The 17516-nt window shown below is 47.5% G+C and overlaps 1 pseudogene across 1 annotated transcript in view; it reads right to left on the bottom strand.

The window, feature by feature from the left end:
- LOC144116030 (nuclear hormone receptor FTZ-F1 beta-like) overlaps positions 1 to 17516 on the bottom strand; it is an 84460-nt pseudogene that overhangs the window by 33197 nt on the left and 33747 nt on the right. Inside the window, exons 3-4 of the transcript XR_013311685.1 lie at positions 1662 to 1876; positions 190 to 409 (exon numbers count right to left, since the gene is read on the bottom strand). The product of XR_013311685.1 is annotated as a nuclear hormone receptor FTZ-F1 beta-like (transcript). The remainder of the gene's footprint in view (positions 1 to 189; positions 410 to 1661; positions 1877 to 17516) is intronic.

The raw sequence follows: 17516 nt of genomic DNA, 5'->3' as shown, positions 1-17516 counted from the left end.
CCCGTTTATAACAATTATGGGTTATAACAATGAAATTTTTGTGGCACTTGAATATTGTGAAGGAAATACAATTACAATTTCAGTGTCTCTACCCCTCTGTAAGCTTTAAAAGTCTTAAGCTTGCTTGCAGGCAATTCACTAATAAGTGCGGTGAGAGCTCCTGGCGATGGCACTCCAACTGCTACGTACCTGTTGATCGAGTGTCAGGTGTAGGCTGAACCACGAGGTAAGGGCCAGGGGGCTCTGTGCTGGCTGGTGTGTATGGCACCGCACTGGTGCTTGTGCTGGACACTGAAAGATTGCGTAAGTGAGCTTCTGTTGGGGAGAGGCCATCAGCCAACCGATGCCGGCCCTGGCTTGGGCATTGAGAGGGAGAGTAGACTGCCTCGACCAAGGACACATTGCGTCCCTGCAGCGAAAACAGGCACAACAGCCATGGTACACAAAGGTTCCGACTAGCTCAAGCCAAGCTCCATGGTGTAGTAGCGCTTTGCATGCAAAATACAGTCACAAATTTAAACCTACTAATAAGTTTCCAGCACATATCCAGACCAACACTTAGGTACGGGCTTCAATCATATCATATGTAGTTAGATACATGCATGCACCTTATGGCTTCAATTAAATTTTCAATATTTTTCAAAAATTAGAACTTATTACCAGGCAAATTGAGATGAAGCAACTTACCGCAACAAAGTAAAAGCTGATTTATTTGAACTTTCAAGGAGCTGAAAAAACGTCGAGACTATCGAATTGTCTCTGAAAAACTGCCCAAAATTGTTTGTGTCACAGTAAATATATCTGGTGTACACATGGGTAACTGTTGCTTGCTTCTCAAATGAAAACCGCACAGGAGCTACAACTTTTCACAGTTCCCCAAATACTTTACTGAGTGCCCACCATTGGAAATGTCAAAACTAGGATGCCGCAAAACAGTAAAAGCATCCACGGCCTCTTTCACAGTGCAACGTGGTCGCAGTGGGTCACCTGACAAGCAGTGTCATCACATGTGAGGAGGCTTCACCACACAATCAGCGGAGAGTGCTTGGCGAGCGAACATTATCAGTACAGAGGAAGATCGAAAGAACCACGTGAACCAAAGCATGGAAAACATATCAGTGTGGGAACAGCGAGACGCCTTTTAAAATGACAAAGAAAATACTCGCAAAGTGCCAATCAGCGTCCGAAATGATGCCTGGCTAGATGAACAATGCGCAGCTAATAGCCACCATCACCACGGATAGGCGCAAAGCTAAAAAAATGGAACAGGGACACAATGCAGCTGGTCTTCAGTCTGGAAAGCAGTCGTCAGGATGACTACTGCGTGAAAGGAAGAGGTGCACGGGCAAGACTTCATCATGCAATTTAGGCTTGAGGAGGGCTACTTGGACCATCAATTGCTTGCCACTCAGACTTCGACACGGGCCTCCCTTGGGAGCTTGTCTGAATTAACCAATGTTTGTGTCCGAATAAACAAGCCTCCAACGCTATAGATTTGAATGGGCATCGGCCAGGACCACGCCGACAGTCTGGGTTATTCAGGTTTCAGAATTAATGGGGGTTGAAATAACGAGATTTTACTGTACTGTCAGAGTGCTGCCAACATTTTTAATATACTGGTGACAAACAGGGAGGCGAAAAACATGACAGAAAAAACTAACCTGCAGAGGGCTGCTGGTAGGTGAGTAAAGGGAGCCATCAGAGGAGGCAGCCCCATGGCGTGGGGGCAGCCCTAGAGGTCCCCCCCGGCTACCCCCAAGAAGTGGACTCTGGCTGGGTGAGTATGATGACTGTGAGCTCGATGAGCTTGTGGGGCGTGGGCTCTCGCCGAACGGTGGTGGTTGGAACGCACCACTCCCACCCAACCATCCTTCTCCTGTGCAAGTGATGCCATGCAAAAAATGGACCTTTTGGTAACGCAGGGAACCGGGCTAGGAAAACACACCAATGACTTGCCAAAGAGCATGCACAATGCAAAAACAGATAATTAATCGACATGAGAAGTGCAATTCATGGTTTGTTCGAATAAGATTTTATATGTTGAAATTTGAAAGCCGGCCCTAACTTCACTTTTTACCTCTGAACACCATAATGTATGCAACAATTTTAAATGAGAACCTTCTTTCTTCATCATTTTAGAAAATTAGAAAAAGGTGTGAGCACATCAGCCACCAATGTTCCATGGCCATACCCCCAACAACTTGCTGCTTTTCTGCACTTGTCGGACTCCTTGCTGATAGTCAATATTGTAATAATGTCATAAAAAAGTATGGAAACAAAGTGGATAATAGACATCTAAATAAAGTATGATATTAAGGCAATATTTTGTAACAGGTCATTACTCTGCTACACACAGTGCTACATTTGAGTGGGTAGCATGCACAGCATGCTTGCAGAAAATTCAATGTCTAATAACTCATAAATGAAAACACTGTTGTTTGTACTATACATGTTAAACAGGAAAAAGCATACTAACAGTCACTGCACTACAAGGTGAATAATATAAACGTTTATATGCAGTTTAAAATGTGAAATAAAACCACTTCATATGCAGCAAGTGCAACAGTTTCTTTACTTTGTGCATCACATAGATGACAAAAATATCAATACCAATGTGTGCATAATTTTTCAGCAATACTACTGCTATTAAAGTTAAACCTTGTTAATTTGACCTCCATTAATTGGGAAATCCAGATAATTTGGACTGCCGACGTGGTCCCGGCAAACGCTCATGTAAGTCTATGGCATCAGATGCTCGTTAATTTGGACTCGCTCCCAACCGGAGGCCGTGCCATTGCACGTATAAACGACATAGCGAGCGATCGTGCTGAAATTCCGCGCCATGTTAGATGTCACGTCAGAGTTCCCTTCGCATCTCTTACCCCAGGCAACGGCGGGCGTGATAATGTGAGGAGCGCCCCAGCACCGAAAAATCGTGCAGCCGATAGTTTCGGCTCCCTTTTTTTTTTTTTTGAGTTTCGCTCCGGACCTCGGTGATAGCGGCGTGGTCGCACATCGGCCAGCCAGCTGAGTACAGTTTTGAGCAGTTTTGGACGCTGATTAGTACATCACTGATCTTTTCATTTTCTCACTGTACTAGAGCTGGCACGTTTCTCTTGGTTCTGTCCACGTGATTCTTCCGTTATTTTATTAAGGTGAAACAGTGCGCTCGTCGTGCAATGTTGGCAGTTTGTGTGGTGGCGCCTCTCCCCATGCGAGAACGGAGAACGCCGCTCGTGAATAGGCTCCACTGCTACCGTATCACACCGTGAAGGAGGCCAAGGATTATTTTACAATTATGAAGCAGTCCTGTGTTACCAATTTCGAGACAGCAAGCAGTATGCATCTGATGCTATTCAGAAAAATCGCTACCGTGCAGTTTTCATCTCAAAAACAGGCGACGGCCGCGCCGGTTCTTGCCAATTAAATTTACTGCGATGTGAATGATTTCCGATAGTTTAAGGGGAGCCATTCATTAATTCGGACCTTTGAACAATTTGCACATTTTACAGGTCCGCTGAAGTCTGAATTAACGAGGTTCTACTGTGGCAGGCATGGTATTGGGGAATATCAGAACAAGCAGCTAAATGTTTCGCCACAAAAAAATGCGGAAAATAAAGCTTATTATCTTATTCTCGCACTTGACAAGAACTGGCTCCGAATGGAAGCTAATTGTTAAGAAATATATCTGTTAATAACTGACCAATGTACTGTTTCACTAATTCGTAGAGTTTTTTTACAAGCTTTCTTCGCAATTCTTTTCCTTGTTCAGGATGAACCACCTAAAAAGCATTAGTGGTAACTTCAGTGGCCACACTTTCGCATTCTTTCAGCCATGCATCTGATTATGATTTTCCATTGAAGAGCATTGCTAAATAGGCTAAATAGTACTGAAATTCAGCCCAAAGGTGAATTTCTGTATGCAACTTCAATTTTCACTGGTAGTTAAAGTGGTTCACCAACTTCCCCAAGCCTATACTTTGTTATGTGCCAACTAAAAACACTTTGTGTGCTGTGAAAAAAAATGAAGGCAGATTAAAACCTCCACAAACTATTTATTTAAAGCCTCTAATACTCCACAAACTTTCTGCAGTCTTGAAATTATACTGTGCAATTTGATAAGCTAGTGCAATTCTACCCAGCCACTTCAATAACTTTGGTTGCCACATCAGCGATGCCATAAGCTAAATCTAGTGAGACTGTAACAATTTTTACTCTCTCTCTTTTCTTAAGGCTCCTGACTAGAGCGAACACACCACTGGCTCTATGCCACCAATAACCTTGCGGGTCAGAAAAGTCGACAAGTTGGCACCCTGAGTTATCATGTCTGTTTCAGATCTGCAGGCTTACTTTCTGTCTTCCTGTGTTCTCTGCTGCACGCGCTGCAGCACATGGTGTATGTTTTTCCAGAACATGGTGATTTTCATGACCCAGAGGGGGCACCTCAATTGATCTAAAAAAAAAATGCACGAGGCGTGCAGAAAAAAAATATCGGAATCCGCATTATTTCTTTGCCTTACCACCGTTTACAAACGTTATCCTTTTAAAGATTCAGCCACCTTGTAGCAGCGAAGAAATTTTACTCGAGATAACGTAGATCAGCGTACTCTCGCTCCGGCATTTTTCTAGAGTAGCATAACAATATTGAATATAAACGGAAACGAAGCGTCTGATACTTAACACTTTGTGTTCACTGCTGAAAATAAAACGTATTGCTGTGCCGTAGATTCCCTCTATCTTCGCCTGCTGAAAGAGAGAGGAAGCTTCTCTAACGGCAACCGCATCGATCGTCAGCACTGAACAGACCTCTTCAACCCTATGGACGGCAGAAGATTCGAGAGAAAGTGCGATGAGAGGAGCAGCGTCAGTGGCAGAAAACGATCTGAGAGAAGCCAGCCCTGGTTGTTTACCAACAATGGAAATCCAGGTCGAAAAGGAGCCCCTCTTTGACAACACTATGGGCAGCGGACCGCTGTGCGATGCTAGGAGCGGTGTACTTCGTACCCGCCTTCTCCCGCCAAAGTACACGGAGGGTATGAACATGAGGTGCAAACTTTGCGGAGGTACTGAGGACACCATCGAGCATCTGCAGCAATCGAGCAATGTGCAGGCCTACACCCGTCGGTTTCGGATGCACAGGACAATCCCATACTTTACCCCATACCACCTGACGCGATCGGTGAATCCAACAGCCTCGTAGCAGTAGCGATGGCGCTCGGTTTTTGCCGACCCGACGAGCCACCGCAATGGAAGCTGTTTGAACGAACCAAGCGGTGTTTGGAACATCGGTGGCGCACACGGCACAGTCGCGCTCTATGAAGGCTCAGGGAGGCCAAACGTTCCATTGACGCGTGTAAAGAGTTTTATGTTTTAATTTTTAATTTTTGTTACCTTTTTTGCTTGATCCGGTTTTTCGTGTCGTTGATCCCCCGACGCAAAGATATGGCCAGCAGAATCATCATCGTCATCACTGTACCACGTCATGAGGGCGTCGCGCTTGAGCGACCCTTGGTAACTACGTTATCGCGGTCTTTCCTGTTTATATGCCCATTCCGTTTCCTCCACTGCGGGTTGGTCAACCACACCTATCTTACAGTTAACCTCCTTGCGTCCCGCCTCTCTCGCTCCCTCTAAAAATATGCCGAGTAACGTTCAAAGATAAAGTTTCAGCGCAGGATTCTAAAAACCCCGTCAGCTCACACACTAGTGGTTTTTTGAAGAGGCGTCCTGGAAGTGAAGTAGTGAAGGTTACTCCCACGGCGCCAACTTATTCGTCTTTAACGATTATTGCTATCTAGGAGCGCTTGTCACGTAAATGATTCGAGAGAAGCCAAATATAGATGATCTATAAACACTTGAGGCTTTTGATCGGACTGTTCTCATTTCTTGTTGGTCGCCGAGATGAATAAGACGAGAATCTGAGGCAAGGTCATGCATCCACTGCAGCCACATGGTGCTGCATTGAGTTAGGTCGCAATACACTGTTAGTTTTCGAGCTGTGTAATACTCCCCTGATAGACCATACCATGCCGTGCGACACGCCGGCCGGTTGTATCGGGTGCTGCGTGGGGTTAGGCGCTGAGGTTGGAATATTCCCCTAAGGGCTACGGATACACTCAAGAGTGCGTTTAGTCGCTCCAGTATGTATAACGACAGCATATTCCTTGCTTGCCATATAGAAAACCGTTCTTTTCGAAAATGACATCCCCGCCGCGGTGGCTCAGTGGTTAGGGCGCTTGACTACTGATCCGGAGTTCCCGCGTTCGAACCCGACCGCGGCGGCTGCGTTTTTATGGAGGAAAAACGCTAAGGCGCCCGTGTGCTGTGCGATGTCAGTGCACGTTAAAGATTCCCAGGTGGTCGAAATTATTCCGGAGCCCTCCACTACAGCACCTCTCTCTTCCTTTCTTCTTTCACTCCCTCCTTTACCTTTCCCTTACGGCGCGGTTCAGGTGTCCAACGATATACGAGACAGATACTGCGCCATTTCCTTTCCCCCAAAACCAATTATTATTATTATTAAAATGACATCAACGTATCTTTCTCGCAGGTGCTCGTCGCAGGAGCAATAGGAAAGAACGGACGAGCAATACGTGCGAGAGCACATTACAAAATCGTACAGCCGTTTTCTAAGTCCCTACCAAAGCTAAATTTCGACAAACAGTCTTGTCCATTCAGACTTTGCGGGAAAGCTGCTAAGATCTCTTAAAAGCGTGCACAACACACTTAGCACTTAGTACATCAGCAGCAGACAGTGTGCCGTATAAATGAACGTCAATGCACATTGCGTTGTGCCGGAACCAGAGCTAATTAGGGGCTCGAGTATAGCATATATCTCGCGTCGTGTGCTGCCCAAACCTGAAAGCATCGGACCATGGATGAGAACGAAATGATGCGTATAACTGACGGTCAAGAATAAAAAAAAGATGCGGGCGTTCTCCGAAATGGGCCCCTAGTCAGCTTATGTCTCCATTTTACCCACGCGCCATCTCTTATTCTTATCCTGGCTTCGCATTTCTAGCCCAGAAAAATAAGCCTCCAAAAAGGTGCAGCTGTAGGGCCCGCCGAAGCATCTGTGACATGTTTCTTTTCACTGTATATAGCACTCCGGAGCGACATCAAAGAAACGTTCCTTTCGTGGCGGATTTACTTTCAATGAATTTCTTTTTTTTTATTTTCAACGCCATGACGCTGGAGTGAAAGTTTCAGCTGATATCGCCAGAAGCTTTCCAGGAGCTACGCCCTCTTCTCTTTTTCATTCCCATCGAGGGTTCTGAGTTCTCACATAACGCCTTTGAAATGACGCGAATTTTAAATCACTTCGAAATACGACCCTTCGTTGCTGCTGCGGCTTTCAGCGCCTAGTTTTATTTTTGTTTGTTTCTGTTCTTTCGTCCTCCCTTAGACGAACTGCTTCTCCCACGTCTGTCACGTCGCACATTTCTGCCAGTTCAGTTTGCAAATGATTTGGCCAGGAACATTTATTTGTTCTAGTGTTACTCTGAACGAACAAAAAGCTGATATGAGAAGGTTCAGCAATAAGGCGCTACCCCTTCTTTTGTTCTTCTATGCTGGAAAAATTTACCACTCTATGGCGCATGCAGCCGACGTTTCTAGTCAGGCATTCCGATTTCCGCTAAAGTACCAGGAACGCCGGAACTCGTCTCGAGTTTCCGAGGTGGCCAGAAAAATGCGTCAGATCTACTACATGCAGATCTACTAGAGGCATGCAACCAGGAATGCTTCTTGCCGTTGAATCACGATCATTTTCGCTTCGGCAAGGCGCTGGGAAGCGCACTGTACCCCAATGCAAGGGGCAGCGAAAATATTTTTTTCCGGCACGGATGCCCGGCACGGACGCCGATGACCGTCTGCCTCGAAGGCGAGTGACACGTGCTAGCGAAGCACGTCATCCGCACCTTCCTTCGGTTTTCCGCATCTTCCTTTGTTATCCGGCGCCTTCCTTTTATGAAATGGCTCCGCAGCGGTTCGGCTCTGGACTCGAAGCGCAGCAGTTCTAGGGGGTCTCGGGGAGATTCCAACGTTGGTTTTTTAGTTCTCTTTTTAATTTTTCTTTTGGGATGTGCTTTGGAGAGGGTTATTTGCGGAAAGCATACTCTTACCACGACATTTCTTGCTCATGAGTGTATTTTTTTCTATTTTTCGGCCCTCCACCTTTTTTTATTGACTTGGATATGAAGGAGTGGTTGGTGCCTGGCAACGGCGCCGGTTACTCCTAACATATTGGATGAAACAAACAGCACTGAGGACACAAAACCGGACAGAGCACAACACCACGCTAACACACTGAATATACAGCGTACATAACGCAGTCAGTGCATACATAAAAATTATAAAGTTAATGAGCGAGCACTCGCCGCGGTGGCTCAGTGGTTAGGTCGCTCGGCTACTGATCCGAAGTACCCGGTTTCATACCCGACCGCGGCGGCAGCGTTTCGATGGAGGCGAAACGAATAGGTTTCCGTGTGGTGTGCGAAGGCAATGTACGTGAAAGATCCCCAGGTGGTCATAATTGTTCCGAAGCCCTCCACTACGGCACCCCTTTCTTCCTTTCTTCTTTCACTCCCTCCTTTATACCTTCCCTTACGGCGCGGTTCAGGCGTCCGCGGATATGTGAGACAGATATTGTGCCATCTACTTTCCCCAAAATCCAATTTTTAATGAGCAAGCTCAATACTGTGAATGCTAAGCAATTAATAAACACTACAAAGGAACAATAAAGATGTAGGTAGGGATGTCACAGTATAACCATGAGCGAACACTTAAAAGCGTTGCAATAAGCAAGAACAAAACAAGAAAATAAGCAAGGACATGCATACGTAAGAATAGGGGCATAATCACAAAGACATTACGGTGAACATCTTTAATGGGGTCAATGCCCATATATGCGGATATGGTCACTCTCTACTTTACATTCACTGATTCGTGGGAGTCCTCACACCACTTCTGGCGCAGTGGTGCAGCGGTCAAGGGCTGCGCCACTGCTCTGCAATGGCAGGTGCTGCCACCACTGTGACTCGTGAGACCTAAGTTTCTCTTTCCAAGCAACCTTTAGCGACCAATAATTTATTTACCAACCACCTGCCACGGTGGACAGCTTCCCAAGCAAAAAACCGAGCTCACAGACGACTCGCCAAGCATCAGCAGTCAAGCAATAAATGACTGGCCCGACATTGGCCGCCTTTATCGAACTATGCTTGGCAAGACAAGTCAATTGTGCTTAACATTAAAAGGCGCATGTTCGCCAAGACAATCTACTTGTCTAACGTCGTGTCGCGAGAAATGCTTGCTCCGTGGGTGGAAGTGCTCAGAGAATCGCCTATATACAAGCACTATGGCATTTGTATAGGTGATGGGAGGCTACAGCAAGTCCACGATGAGGCCGTCCTTCCGGACACACCGAAAAATGTGGAAGGGTGTCCGGACCTAACAGCGGCAGTATCATCAAAGGAGTCTACGTGACACCGGGAACATCTGTCAAGCAGACGATTGATTTGGTTGCCACGTGTATACCAGCCTAAGGCACGGCTTCACAGTTGTGTGTCATTTTGGGTGATTTCAACACGAAACAGGACTCTCTTACTCAGTGTATGAAAGAAAAGTTGGAATTTAGCTTCGGACCCACACGTCCAGACTACACAATGAGGAACTACTCTAGACCTTGTATACCAAAGAGACTCTACCAAATCGAAAATTGAGACCGCTGCGTGTAACCTCACAGATCATCGGGAAGTTTTGGTCTTTGTCAAGCAAAATGAATAAAAGATGTGTATACACAATGTCTCTCATTGCTAAACATACAGTGACAATAACAAGCTCAGCCAGGGAAACGTACCTCCTGCTACGTATATCCTGGAATAGCGGAGCTAAGGCACTGCCAATTTTTTTTAATTAGTGACGAGCTTCCCTAAAGCACCTGGTATATGTGCCTTCAGTAAGTGGGCAAAATTAAGCCGAAAAACCTGCCAAAGTGATAAAAATCGTGATTTAACACTGCGTATACAGCCTGCCATTTAAATTGTATGGGAAACTTGGCTGAAATTATTAAATACATGAACAAATTAAAATTAAGAAGCTTGAAATTTTTGCACAATCAAGGTGTTTTTTCGCGATCAGTGGATCAGCGGAGAGATCAAGTCGGGCTGAACTGGCGAAGCTGACGGAACCAGAGGCGGTATGTAATCCAGTGCGGCAGAGTTGTCCGTTTTCACTTCTCGATTTGGTGGCACCTACGCGCACCGTTCCTGTGTTGCTTATCCCTTCTGTACGGGGACATCTGCAATGCATGCTTTTCGGTTCTAGTGGTATAATTTAGGACTGTGAATTTTTTAGATTAATCCACTGACTAAACGATTAATGCTTCGAATGGCGCTTACTGCTTAACGCTACTGCTCAATATTTCGAATTGGATCATTTGAACACGCATTTTGTTGGTCAAATGTTTAGGGGAATCCCCCAAGGTGGAGTAGATTTGTTATAAGGGAGTAATTCCTCATCGGCATCCACCCAATCGCAGCCAAACGGCTACAAAGAAAAACTGTACAGCTTTCTCGGAAAGTTCGCAGTTAAAGAAAAGTTTGTCCTCGTCCGGGGCTCGAACCCGGAACCCCCGCGTCACCGACGCAGTGCTGTATAGCAACTGAGCAAATTAACCGGGACAGCACGCTTATGGCCGTAGCCGTTTGGCTGTGCTTGGGTGGACACCAGTGAGTAATATATAAGCTTATGGACGGGCGAGATCGAATTGATCAGTAACTCGAAGTGGGAACACTGTTGATCAAATGTGTAGGGGAATCAACAAAGGTGGATTAGATTTGTAATAAGACAGCATATTTGTTGTCCTGGCCTGGCTCAGTTACTAGATCGACTTCTCCGGTGAAACCGCATCCCCGGGTTCGAACCCGTGACAAGGCCGAATTTTTCTTCAACTAGGAAGATTCTGAGAAAGCTGTATAGCTTTCCTGTGTAACCGTTCGGCTGCGCTTGGGCGGATGCCAATGAGTAATTACTCCCTTATTTCGCATTTTGTTGTTTCTTTATCACTCACCTTTGTGCGCAGTCGGGATCAATATTAAGGTTAGGCGTAACGTGCTCACATCTAGAGCTCTATTGTAGAATGCAATATAGAAAGAGCAGCAGTTAGTAATAATGAGCACTGCTCTGCGTCGTCCTATGTTACTCCGCTGACCTATCACAACAGTAAACGAAATGAGCTTCGTTTGACTACGTCAAACAAGCGAGAGGCATAAAAATTCTTGAGCTAATAATTTCGTCTGATGGTTAGCTTTTAGTTTAGGTAACAAGATAAGCTTGGACAACGAACTCCTCTTTTGTCGCGGAGAAATTCTGTGCGGCTCCCTGAATGTAGGTGAAGCTTCAGTGCAGGCTTGAGCTGCACGCTATTCAGTTTTGCAAGAAGGCGTACCAAAATACATGGGCATACCTCAAACCTTCTTTCCCTTAACAAGTAGCTGACTCCAACGAATCAAGTACTGACGGAGTTTGCCGTCAGTAAAGAGAAATAGCGTTCACCATTTTTTTACGGAATACAACCTCAGCCTGCTCCGCTACAGTACAATTGTTTGTTCTTGTGACCCGTCCCCCTTATAAAAATAATTGGTTTTTGGGCTAAGGAAATGGCGCAGTATCTGTCTCATATATCGCTAATTACCTGAACCACGCCGTAAGGAAAGGGATATAGGAGGGAGTGAAAAATGAAAGGAAGAAAGAGGTGTCGTAGTGGATGATCTCCGGAATAATTTCGGCTACCTAGCGATCTTTAACGTGCACTGACATCGCACAGCACACGAGCGCCTTAGCGTTTTGCCTCCATAAAAACGCAGCCGCCGCTGTCGGGTTCGAATTCGGGAACTCCAGATCAGTAGCCGAGTATCCTAACCACTGAGCCACCACCGCGGGTCCGTCCCCCTTCCCAAAATCTAAATTCTAGAAAAAACACTTGCCACAACGTTGAGGCATTACCTGTGTGGAAAATTAGAGCAATGCAATAATTTCTTTGACACTTCTAGAAGCTTTTTAGTATAGCTATGTTCGGTTGATCTGAAAGTTTAGTTTGCATGCAAATGAAAATTGGTTTTGAGGAAAGGAAATGACGCATTAACTGTCTGAATTATATCGGTGGACACCCAAACCGCGCCGTAAGAGGAGGGATAAAGGAAGGACTGAAAGAAGAAAGGAAGAAAGAAGTGCCATAGTGCAGGTCCCCGGAATTTTGCGACCACCTGGGGGTCTGTAACGTGCCTTGACATCGCACAGCACACGGACCCCTTTTGCGTTTCGCCTCCATTGAAACGCGGCCGCCGCGGCCGGGATCGAACCCGCGTCTTTCGCATCAGCAGCCAAGCGCCATAACCAGTGAGCGACAGCGACGGGCGTGCGGCATGGAGACAACTGCTGCGACCAGTGCTGCCGTAAACTTGGGATTTTCAGAAGGCGACGTTACGCTTATTTGCAATAAACGGTTATTTTCTAAAACAAAGAATGGTGGGGGGGTGGAATATTTCCTCCCCCCCAAAAAAATTAATGCGCATTAGCCCAATATCAATAAATATAACTGGTTTATAGGGAAGGAAATGGCGCAGTATCTGTCTCATATATCGTTGGACACATGAACCGCACCGTAAGGGAAGGTATAAATGAGGGAGTGAAAGAAGAAAGGAAGAAAGAGGTGCCGTGGTGGAGGGCTCTGGAATAATTTCGACCACCTGGGGATATTTAACGTGCACTGACTTCGCACAGTACACAGCCGCCTTAGCGTTTTGCCTCCATAAAAACGCAGCCACCGCGGTCGGGTTCGAACCGGGGAACTCCGGATCAGTAGCCGAGCGCCCTAGCCACTGAGCCTCCGTGGCGGGTTGTACAAATCCGCGGAGGGTATACAAAGCGCAAGCGAGATTGAGGTCTCCACTGACCCACGGAGCCGGTTGTGCGCCTTTCCATTCGTGAAAATGAACGGTCTTTGCAAAGTTGTCAACGCCATTGAACTCTATGAACGCCGTCGGCTCACTTGTTTTGTTTGGTTTCTGAGGAAAGGAAATGGTACATTAACCGTCTCCCATCTCGGTGGACACCCGAACCGTGCCGTGAAGGAAGGGATAAAGGAGGCAGAAAAAGAGGAAAGAGAAAACAAAATTTAAAGTTGGATTTTGACTAAAGGCGCGGCAGTGCGCAGCGGCGGAACACCCGTGGCTAAGTGCTACTAGTGGCGTATGCGCAGTAATGAGTAGGGAGCGATAAAGAGAAATGCGCCCTGTGTCGTCACTGCTCCCCGTGCATGGGCTGCACGGCTCTCCAGGAATCACGCGAAACTGCTCAACCTGCGGCCAGTAAAGCTGTCGCTTTAAAAACAATTTCACACGCTGGCAACAGAACACTCGGCCGCCGGTGTGTAATACTGAACCCAAAGGCTAAACCTGACGACGCACATATTGCTTGAGCCACCCTTTATCCAAGCGACAACTGAGGCCCTGAACCTCCCAGAAGAAACTGAAAATTGAGAATTGAATTTAGAGGAAAGGAAATGGCGCTGTATCTTTCTCACATATCGGCGGACACCTGAAACGCGCCGTAAGGGAAGGGATAAAGGAGGGAGTGAAAGAGGAAAGGAAGAAAGAGGTGCAGTAGGGGAGGGCTCTGGAATAGTTTAGACCACCTGGGGATCTTTAATGTACATCGCACAGCATGGACGCCTTAGCGCTCCGCCTCCATCGAAACGCAGCCGCCGAGGTGGGGTTCGAACGCTCATCTAAATAGGGTCGTTACGTCACAAACTTCGCTTTTAAATTTCACCCACTCGCCTTGTCCTCCTCATTGGTGACCAAGGAACCCGTAGCGGTTCCGAAACGTTGTTCTTGATCTTGACTTTGTCTGCGGCTAAATGTTATGTTTCACTTCCAGAGCGCCCTATACGTCTTGCACTAAAACGATGCTTGCTACCGACAGCACTTTTCAGTAGTAAAAACTAAGCCCTGCAAAGTCGACTGCAATTCCTGAAAGAAGCGACGGATTCCCTACAAAGGACGCCTTGCATCCAACGGCGTCGGCCTATTCTGCGGACGCCGCTGTTAATCTGATTAAACGATGGTTCAGCTGCTTTCATCTGCCACTCCCTGAGATGTCACACAGGTCGAAGACGATGGACTAACCATGACATCATGAGAACTAGTCGACGCCATTGACTGGAGGGCCTCTTTCGAGAGGCACATGTCGCTTCGTTCTTGAGTTGTATTATACCGGGATTCGGTTCTCGTACCTTCCGCGTAAGGCGATGTTTTGGAGAGGTGAGGTTTCCTCTAGCCTTGAAGCTAAGAGTTGAACCTCTTTGTAACGAAGCGGTTTATAACGAAACAACTTATATAACGAAGAAGTTATGTTTGCCCGTGGAAGCTCGGCCAACAGGGGCTATAACGAAGCTACACCTATAACGAAGTAATAGCCGGAAACCTTCAACTTTGTTGTAAAGAGGTGATACTGTATATGGACCGCTGGCATAACGAGCCGTACAGCATGGGTTATAACGAAATAATGGATGTAATGAAAGAATTGCGATTCCACTCGGAAGCTCGGTCAACACTGTATATTGTCACGTAGTGGTGACGGCAGTCGAAGCAGCGATGAAGACGGACAAAAGGTCTTTTAAAAGAAAACTGTTTATTGGGCTGACTTGCACCCAAAATGGACTAAACCACTCGGCGGCGGCGAAACGACAAACGTGCTCGGCGGTCGTCGAACAGAATGCTCGCCGCTGTCGGCCGTGCTCAATTTAAAGCTGATAGCGAACTTTCGAGATAAAGTGTGCAAAGTTAGTAGAACATTCCGGAACAACGTAGAATCGGCGCTGCCAGGCTGCGATCAATCGAGATAAATCTAGTCGTGTCTTGCGTCGCAAACAAAGCGATAAAGTTGTGTGGCAGCAGATTTGAAGAATGAACAAACACTGCAAGTGTTCGCGGCATTACTTCCTTCTCAAAGAAGCATCGACCCGATGCATTAAAACAAATAATGCGACTAGTAAGAGATAAAACGGATCTTGCGAAAATAGAGTATGGAAATGCAGCGTCCTTTAGCGCGCATAATATGGCTTCAGACGGACTACATGGACAACTTCTGGTCGTACGCGGCGTCGCTGGGATGCAGTCATTGCGTCAGGGATGACATCATAATCCAGTTCACCCAGCCGACGAAGAACCTTGTACGGGCCGAAATAGCGGCGCAAAAGCTTTTCACTCAATCCACGGCGGCGAATGGGCGTCCACACCCAGACTTGGTCTCCTGGCTTGTATTCCGCATTGCGTCTTCGTAGGTTGTAGCGTCTGACGTCGGACCGCTGCTGATCTTTGATCCGTAATCGGGCAAGCCTTCGAGCTTCTTCTGCGCGTTGAAGGTAGGCGGCAACGTCGACGTTCTCTTCTTCTGTAACGTTGGGCAGCATGGCGTCTAGCGTGGTCGTGGCCTCCCTGCCATGGACGAGCCTAAAAGGCGCCTTCAGGGTGGTCTCCTGCACTGCGGTGTTGTAGGCGAAGACGACGTAAGGCAGGATGACATCCCAGGTTTTGTGTTCGGCATCGACATACGTAGCGAGCATATCGGCGATGGTTTTGTTCAGGCGCTCGGTCAGTCCGTTCGTCTGCGGATGGTATGCAGTTGTCCTCCGGTGGCTGGTTCGGCTGTAGCGCAGGATGGCTTGCGTTAGTTCCGCCGTGAATGCTGTTCCTCTGTCCGTGATAAGAACACCGGGGGCGCCGTGTCGAAGAAGAATGCACTCCACGAAAAATTTGGCGACTTCCGCCGCTGTTGCGTTCGGTAGGTCTTTCGCCTCGGCGTAGCGGGTCAGGTAGTCGGTCGCTATGATGATCAACTTATTTCCAGACGTTGACATTGGGAAAGGGTCAAGCAAGTCCATGCCGATCTGGTGAAAGGGTCTTGAGGGAGGTTCAATGGGGTTCAAAAATCCTGCTGCTCGTGTGTGGGGGAGCGGGGGGGGGGGGGGGGGGGGTCTTTCGTCGCTGACAATCTCGGCAGGTTTTCACATAATGTGCGACATCGGCAGACAGTCGGGGCCAGTAACTTGCCTTGAATGCGTCGGAGGGTGCGAGTAAACCCGAGATGTCCAGTTGTCGGCTCGTCGTGTGAAGTGTGCAGAACTTCTTCGCGGAGACAAGCAGGTACAACAAGGAGGTAGGCTGTTTTGCTCGCTGCAAAGTTCTTCACAAGGACTTCATTCTGCACAGAGAAGGAAGACAGTCCTCGCTTGAATGAAGCGGGGTGTGAAGACACCTTGCCTTCCAGGTACTCGATGAGGCGTTTTAGGTCGGGGTCCGAGCGTTGCTGCTGAACAAAAGAGCTGGGGCTGATGGGTCCCAGGAAGGCGTCTTCATCGTCATCCGGCGGCGGTGTATCTACAGGGGCTCGTGAGAGGCAATCGGCGTCAGAGTGCTTGCGTCCAGACTTGTAAACGACGGTGACGTCAAACTCCTGGAGACGCAGACTCCATCCAGCGAGTCGGCTAGAGGGGTCCTTCCAATTGGCAAGTCAGCACAGCGCGTGGTGATCGCTGATCACCTTGAACGGTCGTCCGTACAGGTAGGGGTGGAGTTTTGACGTAGCCCAGATAATAGCAAGGCACTCCTTCTCAGATGTCGAATAGTTAGCCTCGGCCTTGGAAAGGGAACGGCTAGCGTATGCGATGACTTTCTCCAGCCCGTCGCTTTTCTGAACGAGGACGGCGCCTAGCCCACGCTGCTTGCGTCGTTATGAACTTCAGTATCGGCGTTTTCATCAAAATACGCGAGGATCGGTGGGGACTGTAAACGACGCTGAAGTTCCTTGAAGGCTTCTGCTTGCGGCGCCTCCCATTCAAACGGCACGTCTGCTTTCGTCAGTTGGGTAAGGGGCTCGGCGATGCGCGAAAAGTTTTTCACAAATCGTCGGTAATATGCGCACAGTCCGAGAAATCTGCGTACTGCTTTCTTATCGGCCGGCGGTGGAAACTGTTCAATAGCAGCCGTTTTCTGCGGGTCCTGGCGCACAACCTCCTTGCTAACGATGTGGCCCAGAAACAGCAGCTTTTCGTATTGGCAAAGTGGCATTTCTCTGCTTTCAATGTTAGGCCAGAAGACTTGATGGCGTCTAGTACTCTTCGAAGTGTTTTTAGGCGCTCTTCAAAATTCGAGGGGAAGACAACGACGTCGTCTAAATATACCAGACAAATTTGCCACTTCATGCCTGCCAGCACTGTATCCATTACTCGCTGAAACGTCGCTGGTGCGGAACAGGGACCAAATGGCATCACCTTGAACTCAAACAGCCCATCCGGAGTGATTAATGCTGTCTTCTCGCGATCTCTTTCGTCGACCTCAATTTGCCAGTAGCCGCTCTTGAGGTCCATCGACGAGAAATATTTGGCGTTGCAGAGGCGGCCCAGTGTGTCGTCGATGCGGAGGAGGGGGTAGACGTCCTTCTTTGTTATGTTAAGC

The sequence above is a fragment of the Amblyomma americanum genome, chromosome 1 (assembly GCF_052857255.1).
Source record: "Amblyomma americanum isolate KBUSLIRL-KWMA chromosome 1, ASM5285725v1, whole genome shotgun sequence".
Lineage (NCBI taxonomy): Eukaryota > Metazoa > Arthropoda > Arachnida > Ixodida > Ixodidae > Amblyomma > Amblyomma americanum.
This window is presented reverse-complemented; position numbering and strand designations above follow the sequence as displayed.